The 17500-nt window shown below is 41.3% G+C and overlaps 1 protein-coding gene across 2 annotated transcripts in view; it reads right to left on the bottom strand.

Moving 5' to 3' along the window:
- Positions 1 to 17500, bottom strand: part of LOC122561787 (interferon regulatory factor 6-like) — a 48876-nt gene that overhangs the window by 25313 nt on the left and 6063 nt on the right. Inside the window, exon 2 of one of the 2 annotated variants that reach the window (XM_043713949.1) lies at positions 14042 to 14148. The exons of the other annotated variant lie outside the window; for it this stretch is intronic. The gene's annotated coding sequence lies outside the window, so the exon portion shown is untranslated. The remainder of the gene's footprint in view (positions 1 to 14041; positions 14149 to 17500) is intronic. 2 annotated transcript variants of the gene reach the window in all.

Below are 17500 nucleotides of genomic sequence, written 5' to 3'. Positions count from 1 at the left end.
ACACTTAATGGTAAGGTCCTAGGGAGTGTTGCTGAACAAAGAGACCTTGGAGTGCAGGTTCATAGTTCCTTGAAAGTGGAGTTGCAGGTAGATAGGATAGTGAAGAAGGCGTTTGGTATGCTTTCCTTTATTGGTCAGAGTATTGAGTACAGGAGTTGGGAGGTCATGTTGCGGCTGTACAGGACATGGGGTGGATGTGCAAACTCCACACAGACAGACAGTTGCCTGAGAGTGGAATTGAACCCAGGTCCCTTGCGCTGTGAAGCAGCAGTGCTAACCACTGAGTCACCAGCCCCACCCCTCCCAATTTTATCTGTATAAATTTATATTAATATAATAATGACCCTAAATGAGAAATCCCTAAACAGAGTTCAACATCGAGATAGTGATAGATAGTGGTAGAAGTTGAACTGCTTTGCTAATGTGAGGGATTACATGGGGGGGATTACTGGATTACATGTCTACTAGCTTGCTTTATTGGTATTTTTAATTAAGTAGCCAAAGACATTTTACAACCCAGGTCATGGGCAGGTGCGGCTTGAACCTGGTCATTTTGGCGCAGAGGTAGCTATCACTAAGCCACAAGAGCCCTGACAATCTGCTCTATATGGTTGATGTTTTCCCATATAGTATAGTAGCATATGCATTTAATTTCAAAAACGGCTTTACAGCACGTTAAGTGCTTTGGGGCATCCCAAGATAAAAACAGATGCTATAGAAATACAATTTCCACGATGTGAATGGTATTTATAAACTGTTCCCCATGTCCATTGTAATCAATCACAAAAGTATCAATCACTATGCATTAAGTGGGCCACTGTTTCAGATAAGCACTTTATCAACCTAATGTAGGAACAAATTACTGCAGATCCTGGAATCTGTACTGAAAACAGAAAATGCTGGAAATCACAGTAGGTCAGAGCTAATGAATTATCTCGACTTGAAACCTTAGTTTGCTCTCTCTCCTCAGATGCTGCCTAATCTGTATTTTTTGTTTTCAGTTTATCAACCTAATGGTCACTAGTAGCCACCAGTCCCGTTTTCAGGCCTTTAATTACAGTAGAATCCCCATATCCGTGGATTCGATTTCCACGGTTTACCGCGGCCTGAAAATATTTCATGGAACATTCCAGAAATAATTCCAGGGGGCTGCTGGGGAGGTACATTTCCATTTAAATGATAGGGTTTGCTACTATCCATACTTTTGGGTATCCGCGGGAGGTCTTGAAACGTATCACCCATGAATATGGGGGGGGCTACCTGTAATTAGCTCCTTGCATATAGTTACCATCCATTCCTTACAATGGGAAAATCACATTTAACACCAATGGACTTCCTATAACCAGTGAGGACATGCATGCCCAACCATGTTCAGCCACTTCGTCAAAGATCTACCTGTCATAATAAGGTCTGAAGTGGTAACCAGAAACTGAATTGACCCTGCCATATAAATACCGTGGCTAAGAGAGCAGGTCAGAGGCTAAGTTTCCCATCTCTTGATTCTTCAAAACCTGTCAACCATTTAGAAGGCACAAGTTGGGCGAGTGACAGAATTTTCCCCACTTGCCTGGATGAGTGCAACTTCAACAACACTCAAGAAACGTGACATTATCCATGACAAAAGCAACCAAACTGATTGGTACTCCCACACCTTCATATTCACCTCCTCCATCATCAATACACAACGGCAGAAATATGTACTATCTACAAGATACAATGCGACAGCGAAGGCTCCTTCAACAGCATCTTTAAAACATGCAACCTCTGCCTCATAGAAGGACAAGGGCAGCACATACATGGAAACACTAACACTTGCAAGTTCCTTTCCAAACCACACACCATCCTGACTTAGAACTTATTGCCATTCTTTCACTACTGCTAAGTCAAAATACTATGGCTTTTTCCATAACAATAATAGAAATATACCTATACAACATGGACTGCCATGATTCAAGAATGATTTGGAGATGCCGGTGTTGGATTGAGGTGTACAAAGTTAAAAATCACACAACACCAGGTTATAGTCCAACAGGTTTAATTGGAAGCACTAGCTTTCAGAGCGACGCTCCTTCATCAGGTGGTAGTACCTGTGATTTTTAACCATGATTCAAGAAGGCAGTTTACCACAACTTTCATAAAGGCAATTATTAATGGGCAAGAAATATTGGCCTCTTGGGTGATGCCTATATCCCATGAAGTAACAAAAACAATGTGGCCTTTCTAGTGTCACAAGATATCCTATGAACAGGAACAAATCCCCTATCATTAATAAGTTGCCTCCATCAGGTCCATCATACTCAAACTATGAGTCTCAATAGGCTTAGAACATATTTCAAGTGTACAAATATCTTTTCCCATGCTACAAAAAGGAACATTCTTGGACTTCCAATAGCAACGGTTATACATAACGGAGTGAGATGAACTCCCAATCTATGGTCAGGCAGCAGACATTAGACTGAATGGTAGGAAGGTCATCTCATGCTGAGGAAGTTCCAGCACTCTGTATATAGTGTATACAGTATACAGTGACCATACCTGGAAATAGCTTGTGCATATATGTTTAATGAAGACAGGGTCAGTTTTCACTGTGATGATCATGGTGGTTCAGCAGCTGACAGGAGTTACAACTCTGGCAATGTCAGTTTAATATTGGTTAGGACACAGTCATTGGTTTCTCCCAAGTCTGGTACAAGGCAGACTTGTTTTGCTGAGAGTTTATAGCATTCTGTGCCCTATAGGCTTTTGCTAGTGAAACATTTTATTCCTAGTTGATAGCAATCACTCTGATTAGCATAATAGTATTCTAAAGAGAGGGATAAGACATAAGACAGAGGAGCAGAAATTAGGCCATTCAGCCCATTGAGTCTGCTCTGCCATTCACAAGTTTCACAACCCCATTCTTCCACTTTCTATCTCAGTCTTAAATATACTCAATGACTTGCCCTCCACAGCCTTCTGTGGCAATGCATTCTACAAATTCACCACTCTCTGGCTGAAGAAGTTTCTGCTTACCCCTGTTCTAAGGGGTCTTCCTTTACTCTAAGGCAATGCCCTTGGGTCCTACTCTCTGCTCCCAATGGAAACATCTTCGCAATGTCCACTCAATCCAGGCCATTCAATATTCTGTATATTTTAATTAGATCCCCACTCATCCTTTTAAACTCCACTGAGTACAGACCCAGAATTGTCAAATGTTCCTCAAAAGTTAAGTCTTTCATTCCTGGGATTATTCTCATGAACCTCCTCTGAACCCACTTCAGAGCCTATACATCCTTCCTGAGCTTTGTGGACCAAAATTGCTCACAATACTTTAAATGTGGTCTGACCAGAGCTTCATGAAGCTACAAAAGTACATTCCTGCTTTTATATCATCTGACCCAATGTTGTTTCTTGCTACTGATTTAATTTTATTTCGTACTAACAAGGCAACTCCAGCCCCTTTGCCCACATGCCTGTGTTTCCAATAGGATGTATATCCTTGGATATTTAGCTCCCAGTCCTGATCTCCTTGCAGCCACATCTCTGTGATGGCCATCACGTCATACCTGCCAATTTTGATCTGCACCACATGCTCATTTACCTTATTTCATAGGCTGCGTACATTCAGATACAACACCTTCAGTCCTGTATTTACTGTTCCTCTTCTCATTGTCATTCATTTATCCAGTGTGCTTGAAGTTTGATTCTTATCGCTTTCCAAACACTCTGTCCTATTATCTGTACTGGTGGCTTTAATAACCTCTCCTGAGTTCTCCTTTCTTTTCATTTTTGTCATACTTTTCCAAACAGTTGTATCCAAGCAGCTGTTAACCTGCTGCTTTGTTTCCCATTGGCCATTAAACTTCTTGGAGTTTTTCCCTTCCCTTCCCCCTTACTTTTTAGTTTAAAGTTCTATTGACCACTCTATTTATCCTTTGCGCTAGAACACTGGTCCCAGCTCTCCCCAACATCCTTTCAAGCCAGTCAGAAGAAATGTCCTGCACTCTGGTACCAGGCAGGCAACACACAATGTGGGACTCTCTATCCTGCTTACAAAGGATGCTATCTATTCCCCTAATTATAAAATCCCCCCACAGCTACCACTTGTCTTTTTACTCTCCCCTCTTGAATGGCCTCCTGTGCTATGGTGCTGTGGTCAGCTGGCTCATCCTTCCTATCACCATCTTACTCATCCACACAGGGAGGAAGTACCTCATATCTATTGGACAAGGTCGAGAACTGAAGCTCCTCTGTTCCTGAATGCAGGATCCCTCAATGTGCCTCACTTGCAGTCACACCCTGCTATATCCGGCCACTGACTGAATTTGTGGTACTTAATTGACCAGGTGTGACTGCTTCCTGAGATATAGGGAGGCAAGACCAACCAAACAGCTTCGTGCCTGATGTATTTTTAGATGTAAAGAGTTAGATTAGTCAACAATTCACTCATCAGGTATGACTCATTTTGAGTTGAATAGTCTCTGTGATTACTGTCAACATAATGGAATGATCACCTTACGATTTGTGCAATTGTCCTTTTTTTTATGATATAGTGACATTTATGCCAGCAGCTCATCCAAGAGGTTATTATTCAAGGCTCTGTAATGGCTTTGGATCAGCAATCGATCCAAGTGGGGGCTTCACAGCAATTTTCCAATGTACCCTCTGTGCAGAGACTTGACCATACAATATGGTCCCAGTGATTGCTCACAAATCATTGTCAGGATATGACATCCCACATGAATGCAAACACGCTTCTTATGTGACTAATTAATCCTACCCATATGCTTGAATTCATGAATGATCCAAAATTGAATATAATCCATAGTTTAGATGGTTGCACATTTACCTCTCAGTTGAAAGCTGTGGGATAAAATCCACTCCAGGGATTAGGCACATTAACCAGTATGGACACTTCAGTATAGAACTACCTGCACTGTTGGATAAGACACTTAGCTGAGACCCATGTTCTCTCATATACCATGGCAAGGGAGTTATAACTGTAGTGTCCTAGGCAGCATCCAGCCCTCAACCAATTTTACAAAACCAAATTATCTGGTCATTATCACATTGCTGCTTGAAAGAACTTGCAGTACACAAATTAGCTGCCGCATTTCCTATTATACAGTGACCACGCCTCAAAAATGCTGAGACATCCGGAAAATGTGAAAAGTGTGATATAAATTCAAATCTCTTTTTCAAATACTTACCTAATTTTAAATATACATCACTAGCCACAGAAATAAGTAAAAATGAAATGTTGTGAATTTGAAATAAAAACAGGAAGTGCTACAAATATACATGTTAACACACATACAGAGAAAGAGGTTACATTTCAAATGGGGCCCTTTATTCAGAGTACGTGTTCTGCAGGGATAGCAATCTAGTGGTTTATTTCAGTAAAAGTTCCCTTTTCTCTCTGTCTGTTTCATCAGATCTTGTGAAGAACACACCACGAGTGGGTAAACTGACAAATTGTACCCAAGTGTCTTTTGCGGTCCGTTATAGTATTACTAGTATGTCATAGACCTCTAATTTCCCTCAATTCCATCCCTTGGACTTTGAGGTGGTTTTGCCTCGACCCTGCCCATCGTTATCCAGATCATATCTCTAGCTCAGATATGCCATGGACCCTGAGACTATGGGATATCACAGAGCATCACAAAGTCAAAATCTGCTCCCACATCATCCAAACCCAAATCCAAGCCTCTAACCTACTCTTGTGCTTTTCCTATTCTGCCTATAAATCCATCAAGTCTCTTACAGCCTGTGACTCATTCCTCAATTGCTATCATTCTACATATAAACTTATTCAAACACTTTGATTAGATGCTAAACTTTGTAATACCAAGTGCATCTGTTGTTCTACATATAAACTACATAAACCTCTTGACAAATTCCAGCCTCCAATTCACTCATGGGTATTCACTAGTCTACATATAAGTGACTTGATCCCTTCATCAGATTCCACCCAGTGACTCACTGCTGTTCATGTAGTTGCTGGAAATGTGCACACCTACCATAACAGGAAAGTCCTCTGTATTATTGTGTGGGTGGAGTGGGGTGCCTGGAATATGAAATCAGGCATGTGTGGAAATCCCCCTCTCATAGCACTCTGCACTTGGGGCTATGTAGGAATTTTTTAATGCACTGAGTGCATTATTATGTGAAATATGTGCTGACTGTGATGTGGAGTGTCAGGATTCCTGAGGTGGTTATAAAACTGTCCACTCAGCTTGTCTGACCTCAAATTTTACATGCTTCTCTTGTGCTGTACTAAGATTTCTATCTACCAAAACAGTCGTTCTATCCCATGTCCAAGTGAAACTAACCATCATGGAACCAAGTTGTGGATAGCTTTGTGTTATCTTTCTTAACTAAAATACAAAGATGTCTAAATTTGTTGTATGTATACCCATTACTTCTAGAAAAGATGTGAGGTAAGCTGAAGTAAAACAAACAAACAGTATCAACAAGCATCAGTGAAAACAGTCTGAAGGTACAGTTTAAATTCTCAGGAATAATCTTGTCAGATATAATGGGCAGGGATCCGTGGCAAGAGCATGTGCTTCAATGAGGAGATATCGACACTAGAAACATTTGAGGTACGTACATTATAAATTTCCACCACAGGCGACTTTATTAGCTTGAAGAGCAAACTGTACAGATTTAGGAAAGATGTTTTAATGGTACGTTTAAAATAACCCCACAGATTGAAGCCCATGTGTGAATGGAACTGTGAATATGTTAGCTGAGTGCCGGGAAATGGGAAGAACTGTCGAATGGGTGGTTTTTGGGCTGATTAAAAGATACTCAGTGGGCTTTTCCAGGAGTTGATGTATATTAGTTACCCAGACAAATGTTTTCAATATTTCCAATCTAGGAATGTGAACATCACTGATAAGGCCATCATTTACTCACTATCCCCAATTGCCCTCAAGGACGTTAGCCAGCTTCTTGAAATACTACAGTACATGGGGTGAAGGTACTCTCACTGTGCTGTTAGAAAGGGAGTTACAGATTTTCGACCCTGTTGGACACAATTTCAAAATTTTAGGTGCAAAACTTGGAATTTTCATGAACTATGAGGTTATAATGATGCACTTCAAGAGGGTATTAACAAGCTGATGGAACGGGATGACAAATAACAGATTAAACTTCAATGCAAAAATGTATGATATAATACATATTAATAGGATGAGAACAGGCAACATAAAATCAAGATACAATTTTGAACGGGATACAGGAACCTGGGAGTATATTGCACAAATAATTGAATGTTGCAAGGCAGGTTGAGAAAGTGTTTTAAAAGACATATGGGAATCTGGACTATATACATGGACAAATGAGCAGCTCCAAGTCATGGTCCACATACATACTAACGACACAGTAGGAAAAGGGATGGAGGATTTAAGGCAGAAATTCAGGGAACTAGGGTGACAGCTTAGTGCTAGAACAGAGTTGTGATCTCTGATTTGTTGCCTGTGCCACGTGCTAGCGAGGCGAGGAACAGGGAGAGACAGGAGTTGAACATGTGGCTGCAGGGACGGTGCAGGAGGGAGGGTTTTGGATACCTGGATAATTGGGGCTCATTCTGGGGTAGGTGGGACCTCTACAAACAGGATGTTCTACACCTGAACCAGAGGGGTACCAATATCCTGGGGAGGTCGGGATTGGGGGAGATGTGCTAATGCTTTTTGGGACAGTTTAAACTAATTCAGCAGGGGGATGTAGTTCCAGTGTCCAGGAAGTTGAGAGTAGTGAGGTCAGAAATAAGGTTTCAAGATCACAAGAGTTCACCGGCAAGCAGGAAGGTGGTTTGAAGTATACTTCAATGGCAGGAGAATCCGGAATAAGGTGGGTGAACTTGCAGCATGGGTTGGTACCTGGGACTTCGATGTTGTGGCCATTTCAGAGACATGGATAGAGCAGGGACAGGAATAGTTGTTGCCGGTTCCGGCGTTTAGATGTTTCAGTAAGAACAGGGAAGGTGGTAAAAGAGGGAAAGGTGTGGCATTGTTAGTTAAGGACAGTATTACGGTGGCAGAAAGGATGTTTGAGGACTCATCGACTGAGGCAGTATGGGCTGAGGTTAGAAACAGGAAAGGAGAAGTCACCCTGTTGGGAGTTTTCCATACGCCTCCGAATAGTTCCAGAGATGTAGAGGAAAGGATAGCAAAGACAATTCCGGATAGGATTGAGCGTAACAGGGTAGTTGTTATGGGGGACTTTAATTTTCCAAATATTGACTGGAAATACTATAGGTTGAGTACTTTTGACAGGTCAGCTTTTGTCCAATGTGTGCAGGATGGTTTCCTGACACAGTATGTAGACAATCCTACAAAGGATTTGGTACTGGGTAATGAACCTGGCCAGGTGCTAGATTTGGAGGTAGGTGAGCACCTTGGTGAAAGTGATCACAATTCAGTTATGTTTACTTCAGCAATGGAAATGGATAGGTATATAATGCAGGGCAAGAGTTATTGCTGGGGGAAAGGCAATTATGATGCGATTAGGCAAGATTTAGGATGCATTGGATGGGGAAGGAAATGCAGGGGATGGGCACAATTGAAATGTGGAGCTTATTCAAGGAACAGCTACTGCATGTCCTTGATAAGTATGTATCTGTCAGGCAGGGAGGAAGCGGTCGAGCAAAGGAGCCATGGTTTATGAAAGAAGTTGAATCTCTTGTCAAGAGGAAGAAGGCAGCTTATGTTAGGATGAGGCGTGAAGGCTCAGTTAGAGTACTTGAGGGTTACAAATTAGCCAGAAAAACCCTAAAGAGAGAGCAAAGAAGAGTCAGGAGGGGCATGAGAAGTTGTTGACAGATTGGATCAAGGAAAACGCTAAGGCCTTCGATAGGTATATCAGGAATAAAAGAATGACTGGAGGAAAGATTAGGGCCAATCAAGGATAGTAGTGGGAAGTTGTGCGTGCAGTCAGAGGAGATAGGGGAGGTGCTAAATGAAATGTTTTCATCAGTATTCACACTGGAAAAAGACAATGTTGTCGAGGAGAATACTGAGATACAGGCTACAAGGAGGAGGTGTTAGCAATTTTGAAAAGTGTGAACATAGATAAGTCCCCTGGGCTGGATGGGATTTATCCTAGATTTCTCTGGGAAGCCAGGGAGGAGATTGCAGAGCCTTTGGCTTTGATCTGTATGTTATCATTGTCTACAGGAATAGTGCCAGAAGACTGCAGGATAGCAAATATTGTCCCCTTGTTCGAGAAGGGGAGTAGAGACAACCCTGGTAATTATAGACCTGTGAGCCTTACTTCGGTTGTGGGTAAAGTACGGAAAAGGTTATAAGAGATGGGAATAAGTTGATTAGGGATAGTCAACACGTTTTTGTGAAGGTTAGGTCATATCTCACAAACCTTATTGAGGTCTTTGAGATGATGACCAAACAGGTGGATGAGGGTAAAATGGTTGATGTGGTGTATATGGATTTTGGTAAGGCGTTTGATAAGGTTCCGCATGGTGGGCTATTGCACAAAACACAGAAGCATGGGGTTGAGGGTGATTTAGTGGTTTGGATCAGAAATTGGCTAGCTGAAAGAAGACAGAGGGTGGTATTTGATGAAAAATGTTCATCCTGGAGTTCAGTTACTAGTGGTGTTTTGGGACTACCACTGTTTGTCATTTTTATAAAATGACCGAGATGAGGGCATAGAAGGATGGGTTAGCAAATAAGTTCGGGTAGAGTTGTGGATAATGCTGAAGGATGTTTCAGGTTACAGAGGGACAAAGATAAGCTGCAGTGCTGGCTGAGAGATGGCAAACGGAGTTTAAAGTGGTAAAGTATGAGGTGATTCACTTTAGAAGGAGCAACAGGAATAAACAGTACTGGGCTAATGGTAAGATTCTTGGTAGTGTAGATGAGCAGAGAGATCTCAGTGTCCACGTACATTAATCCCTGAAAGTTACCATGAGGTTGATCAGGTTGTTAAGAAGGCATACAGTATGTTAGCTTTTATTGGTAGAGGGATTGAGTTTTGGAGCCACAAGGTCATGCTGCACCTGTACAAAACTCTGATGCAGCCGCACTTGGAGTATTGTGTACAGTTCTGGTCACCACATTATAGGAAGGATGTGCAGGTCTTGGAAAGGGTTCAGAGGAGATTTACTAGGATGTTGCCTGGTATGGAGGGAAGGTCTTATGAAGAAAGACTGAGGGACTTGAGGCTGTTTTCGTTAGAGAGAAGGTTGAGAAGTGATTAAATTAAGACATATTATATTAATCAGAGAGTTAGATAGGGTGAATAGTGAGAACCTTTTCCTCAGATGGTGATAGCTAGCACAAGGGGACATAGCTTTAAGTTTGGGGATGATAGATATAGGACAGATGTCAGAGGTAGTTTTTTTACTCAGAGAGTAGTACTGGTGTGGAACGCACTGCCTGCAACAGCAGTAGACTTGCCAACTTTTAAGGCATTTAAATGGTCATTGGATAAACATATGGAAGAAAATGGAATAGTGTAGGATAGATAGGCTTCAAATTAGTTCCACAGGTCAGCACAACATCGAGGGCCGAAGGGCCTGTACTGCGCTGTAATGTTCTATGTTCCAAAAATGGAGGAAAAGCAAGTTACAGTAACCCATTATGAAAACTGCTTCGAATTCAATTGGAATACTGCACACTATTCTGTGCACCATATAGTTTGAAGAATGTGAAGACTTTAGAGATTACAGAAGATTGACAAGAATGATTTCAGGGAAGAGGGACTTCAATTAAGTGGATATATCAGTGAAGTTGGGGATGTTCTCCTAAGAAGAGATTTGAGAGAGGTGTTCAAAATTATGATGGGGAATACAAGATAGGCAAGCTGCTCCAATTGGTGGAGGATTGAGAACCAGAGGACACTGATAAGGTCAACGGCAAAAGAGCAAGAGTGTCTTGAGGAAAACCTTTTTACAGTGATTAGTTAAGTATTTGAAATACAATGACCGAGAGTTTGGTGGAGGCAGACTTAATTGTGGCTTCCAAAAGAAAGTTGGACAAGAACCTGAAGAGAAAAAATTCACAGGGAAGGGCATGTGTGTGATACGAGCTGAGTTATGTTTGCAGAGAATGAACAGGAACATCACAGGTCAAATGACATCTTCTGTGTTGTAACCATTCCCGGATACTATAATAAAGTCTGGGGAAATCCATAGTTTAGACAGAGTTGACCAATGACTGAGTCTTAAACATATTAAGTTTCCCATGAAATTTAATGCTGATCTCGGTTTGGTAATAGTAAATGACTCAAAGTGGATGTAAAGTCAAAGTCACCTGAAGGGAGAAACAATGTTCAACATGATCTGGGGGATCACACTAGAACCATGTATATCATTTTAAACCAATTTTATTAAATGACAAACCAACTGAAGAAAATGGTGTTCAATAACACTTCAGTAGAAGACAACTGGAAGATCTATAAAGGATAAAGCTGAGCATGCTGGATAAATATGTGTATTCCCATGTCCAATAAGCTCCAAAGGTTCATTATGCAAGCAAATTAAAAATGAGAAAGGGGAAAACACCATGTTCAAATCCTGAAATGATCCTGGATAAGGGATACACATATAAATACAAGAATGACCATGTAAATTAGATGATTGGAGAGACTCGGGAAAAACGCTTAACATCACTGTAAAACTCCCTTGCAGAAGCACTACAGTAAGAGGGTGTCCAGGGAACTGACGGAAGACACAAAAGATGAGAGTAAACTTGAAACTGAGAAGGAGCACAGGACACCAAAAATGCTGAAAAATATATTTTCTTGTCTAGACTTGGGGACAGTAATGAGCAACACGCCTTCTCCAAACAAAGATTACCAAGTAAAAAGTCAATGATTTTGTTGCAACAGAGATGGAAGTCTTAGACAGGCTCAATATAAATGACTCTCCAGGGAGAGTCACCTATCCTGGAACGCTGAGAGAAAAGTGACATGTGGGAGAGTACAGGCAATTAGTGAAACACTGACAATCTTTATGAGGGAGCCCTTGGAGACTTGGAAGGGTCATTTGAGACCACAGAGGGTGGTTCCCCTGGGCATTTGCAAAATACCTAGGCATGTTCAAAGTTATAAGCCATGGGTAACCACATAACCAGCAAATTTTCAATGGTAATTATGGAAAAGCTGGAAGTCAAGGGAGGGATCCTTAAGAAAATGACTTGTTTTCTTAATACGTCAATGAGAAATCACTGTTATTCCTGATGAAGGGCTTGTGCCCAAAACATTGATGCTCCTTGAATACTGCCTGACTGGCTGTGCTTTTCCAGCACCACACTCTTGACTCTGATCTCCAGCATCTGCAGTCCTCACTTTCTCCCAAAGGTCACTGTTACCCTAGCCAAGCTTTTTTAGTACAGCTACAGTATTGGCATCTACCTGTCAATGTGGAAGATTGTCCAGGTGTGTCCTCTACACAAAAGCAGGACTAATCCAACCCCATCAATTACAGCCTCAGTTTACTCTGCAACAGTATACAGACAGTTTGAAAGTATCATAAACAGTGCTATCAAATAGCACTTGCCTAGCTGTAACCTGCTCACTGATCTCGGTTTGGTTTCCACTAGGTCCATACATTTCTTGACCTCAGTAAAGCCTTGGTTCATACAAGGAAAAAAAAAGAGCTGAACTCCAGAGATGAGGTGTGAGTGACTTCCATTGACATTTGATCAATGTGTGGCACGAAGGATCCCTAGCAAAAAACTGGAGTCAACGGAAATCGGGAGAAATCTCTTCACCGGTTTAAATCATAGTAGCACAAAGGAAGATGGTTATAATTTGTGGAGGTCAATCATTTCAGCTCCAGAGTATCTCTGCAGGCATTCTTCAGGGTAGTGTCCTAGACCCATCCAACTTTATCAGCTATCTCCATTCTACTATAATGTCAGAAGTGGGGATGTTCACTAATGATTGTACAATGTTCAGTACCATTTGCCACTCCTCAGATACTGAAGCAGTCCACATCAAAATGCAGTACGACCAGTACAATATAAAGGTTTAGGGTGACAAGTGGCAAGTAACATTTACGCCATACAAGTGCCAGGCAATGACCATCTCCAACAACAGAGGATCTACCCATCAGCCTTTGATACTCAATGACATTGCCATCACTGAATCCCCTTTTATCGACATCCTAGAGTTACCATTGATCTGAAACTATACTGGACTAACTATATAGAGTTGAAAGAGAGTGCTACATTAGCAGGTTAGGAATCCTGTTTACCTCATGACTGTCCAGAGCATGTCCACCAACTACAAGACACATGTCAGGAATGTTTTGGAATACTCTCCACTTGCCTAAATGAGTGAGCTCTAACAACACTTGGGATGCTTGACATCATCCAGAATGAAGTTGCCATATGATTGGGACCACATCCACAAACAATCACTCTCTCCATCACTGATGCTCAGTAACAGCATTGTGAGCCATCTAGAAGAAGCACTGCAGAAATTTACCAAGGCTCATTAAACAGCCCCTTCCAGATCCACAATCACCACCATCTAGAAGGACAAAGACAACAGGTGGATGGGAATACCCATCACCTGCAAGTTCCTCTCTAAACCATTCATCACACTGACTTGGAAATATATCGCCATTGCCTTGGCGTCACTGGGTCATAATCCTGGAACACCCTCCCTAACAAAATTGCAGGTCTATCTGCTCCAAATGGACGACAGCAGTTCAAGAAGGCAGCTCACTACCACTTTCTTGAGGGCAACCAGCAATGGACAATAAGTCAGTCAAATGTTACCTTAATGTTAATGGTATTCACTTTCACCCTGCCTCTGGAATTCAACTCTTTCATCTGTATTTGAAGTGAAGCTGCCATTAGTCAGGAGCTGAGTGTCCCTGGCAGGACCCAAAGTGAGCGTCAATGAGCAGGTTATTACTTATTCTGACTGAAGACTGTCACATATGCTTCAGCCTTCTCGTTTGCACTGATGTGCTGAGCTTTCCTATCATTGATAAAAGGGATATTTGTGGAGCCTGCTACTTCAGTGAGTTGTTTAATTGTCCATTAACGTTTATGAGTGGATATGTCAGGACTACAGAACTTACATCTGGTTATCAAAATCTGTCAGACAGGATTTGAAATCTGGTTCTCCGGAACATTATCTGGATCTCTGGCTTACTAGTCCATTGACAATACCACCATACCGTTGACTCTAAAGGAGAAGAATAATATTGAGTAAGATGATTATACAATGTATGTATCATCACCTTAAAAGAGTTCCTTAAGCCCTAATAGGTACTATCAGCGATTCCTATGCAGTACTAATTTATTGGAGAGATTTACACACACACACACACACACAAATGGTGGATGCATTCACAACAACAGGTTACCCCCCAAGCTTCTCTTTTCAAAGAACCGCAACATGTTCAGTCTTTTCTGATGGGTATATCCTCTTAATTCTGGTATGATCCTGGGGTTTTTTGGCACTTTTCCCAATGCCTGTATCCCCTTTTTTTGGACAGAAGTATATAAGGGCCAATAGTGTAGTGTTAACATTACTGGCCTAGTAATCCATAGGCCCAAAACAAAACTCTGGATACTTGAGCTTGAATCTCCACTATGGGAGTTGGATAAATTTAAATTCATTTAATTATTTAATCTGGAGTAAAATCCTAGTATTATTAATAATAATGACGAAGCTACCAAACTGCAGTAAAAACCCTTCTAGCTCACTAATCCTCTTCAGGGAAGGAAATTTGCTGCCTTATCTGGGTGACTTTTAACTACCTTCTAATACATAATTCATTCAGTAATATGTGTCTTGTCACCACTATTTACAGTAAGTAAGGATGGGATAATAAAGTTGGCTTTGCCATTGATGTTCACATCCCAAAACAAATATTTTTAAAAAAGAATGTATATGTATCTCTGGTTGTAGGCAATGGCTGTTATGCAAGCTTGCTAAACTTTCTCTAAAGTTCCTTGTTGCCCTAGCTCTGAATTCACATCTTCCTCTGGTTTCTCTCCAACCGCAGTAAGCTTCACAGATGTGTCAGATTGTCAGAAAACTTTAGATAAAATCCTGCATACACATCTAGCATGCAACTTTAAAGCAAATAGAATTTGGGATAATATACTAGCATAGATTATTTAGCAGACAGGAAACAGAGTTGAAAAAGTATTTTTTTTCAGATTGGAACGCAGTGACTAGCGAGGATCATAGGGATCAGAGTTTGGACCCAGCTATTCACATATATCAATTACTTGGATGAGGGATTAATGTGCAGTTTTTCCAAGTGTGCTGCACATTATGAGGAGGAAATAAACAAACTTCAAGGCAATTTAAGCAAGTTGAGTGAGTAGACGAATATATGGCAGATACAGTATAACATGGACAAAATGTGAAGTTATCTACTTTGGAAGGAAAAATAGAATGGCAGCATATCATTTAAACATTGATTGATTGTGAAATGTTGATGTGCAAAGAGACCTGGGTTCCCTAGTTTAGCAGTTACTGAAAGTAAGCATGCAGGTGCAGCCATGGCCTAGATAATGTCATTTTGTTCTTTATTGCAAGGGTATTTCAGCAGAGGAGGGAGGATGTCTTGCTGCCCCTGTACATGGGCTTGGTGAGACCATACCTGGAGTACTGTGCATTGATTTGGTCTCCTTGCCTAAGAAAAAATATATTTGGCATAGAAAGAGGTCAGCGAATGTTCACTAGGCTGATTCCTGGGTAGCAGATTTGTCATATGAGGAGATATCGTTGACTAGGACTGCATTCACTTGAGTTTAGATGAATGAGAGGGAACATCAATGAAATGCATTAAATTCTGGTGGGGTTGGACATACCGAATGCAGGAACAATATTACACCTGGCTGGAGGGTCTAGAACAAGAAGTCACAGTCTCAGAATACCAGGAATACCATTGGGAACTGTGATGATAGGAAATGTCTTCATTCAGAGAGTGGTCAAGCTGTGGAAATCTCTACCATGTAAGCCATGGTGGAGGCCACTTATGAAAAAGAGAGATAGATTTCTAGACATAGTGGGTATAGGGAGAGAGTAGGTATCTGGTATTGAGTTAAAGGATCAGCCATAATCATATTTCATGGTGGAGCAACCTTGACAGGCTAAATCATCTTCCCATGCTCCTATTTTCTGATTCTATGTTTCTATGCACTTTCTTAGCTCATTTTGCCCATAAGATCCACTTTCTGCTTCCTTAGTCCTATTTCCACTCAGATGCAGACCACACAATTTCTTCTGTACAAAATTGTGAATAGTTCTTTCCCTTCACTTCCTTGTCCTTTAAGTCTGCCGCTGTCAACATGATCCTTAAAAATCCATCACTAGACCACGCTATCCCTGCAAACCACCATCCTATCTACAACACTCTTTTTCTTATCAAATTCCTTGAACGTGTCGTTATCTTCAAAATCTATTCCAACCTTTCTTGGAATTTCAAATTGGAATACTTCAATTCAGATTCCACCACTGCCATGCTACTGAAATGGCTATTTTCCAAAATCATAAGTGACTATGACAAAGACTGTGTCATGCTTCTCGAGCTTGTCTGCAGCCTTTAACATGATTGCACTATCCTGCTCCATCTCAGGTCAACCCTGCTCTTGCCTGGTCCCAAGCTTAAATAAGACACTTTTTAAGAACTACCTTTTTGGCTAAGGTTTTGTTTAACTGACCAAGCATCTCATTTTATTTTATAAAACCTTGTGAAGTGTCTTGGCATTTTATTTCATTAAATATATTAGACAAATAGAGTAATTCTTATTGAGTAAAAGGTGTTACAGCAATGATGATTTACTTAGAAAATTTGGAAACATAGGAACAAAGAGATGATTGTGCTCAGCTCTACTATTCAATTACATCTCAGTTGATTGAGACCTTAATTCTTGCTTTGATACTGTAACGCTTAATATTCTTGCCTATCACATGCTGGGGGTGATACTGCAGTTCATTTAACCATGATTGCTTGCCACCAATCACAACCTTTCCTTTTTGCCCTATTGAATGTGCATTTGTGCCAGATGGGAACTCCAGGTTGCATTTCATGTCTCAGGCGCCCTTGTGCAGGAAGTGTTGTAAAGCCAGAGGAGATCCAACTTCAGGTTTTGTAGTTCGACAGCAGCTGTCAGCATTTGGCTGATGTTTTACCTGGCTGTTTATGTGTGCAGGCAGAAAGGGAATGGTTGACCTCAAAATAGACAAGGGGGACCAGATAGTTAATAATGAAGCCCCAAGTACATCCTGCTCCCTTGTCAATATTCCATACTGCAAACTAGAGACAGTGATAGAGTGATAGAGATGCACAGCATGGAAACAGACCCTTCGGTCCAACCCGTCCATGCCGACCAGATATCTCAACCCAATCTAGTCCCACCTGCCAGCACCCGGCCCATATCCCTCCAAACTCTTCCTATTCATATACCCATCCAAATGCCTCTTAAATGTTGCAATTGTACCAGCCTCCACCACTTCCTCTGGCAGCTCATCCCATACACGTACCATCCTCTGTGTGAAAAAGTTGCCCCGTAGGTCG

The sequence above is a fragment of the Chiloscyllium plagiosum genome, chromosome 23, assembly GCF_004010195.1.
Source record: "Chiloscyllium plagiosum isolate BGI_BamShark_2017 chromosome 23, ASM401019v2, whole genome shotgun sequence".
Taxonomy (NCBI): domain Eukaryota; kingdom Metazoa; phylum Chordata; class Chondrichthyes; order Orectolobiformes; family Hemiscylliidae; genus Chiloscyllium; species Chiloscyllium plagiosum.
The sequence above is the reverse complement of the archived record's forward strand: the minus strand, read 5'-3'. Positions and strand labels throughout refer to the sequence as shown.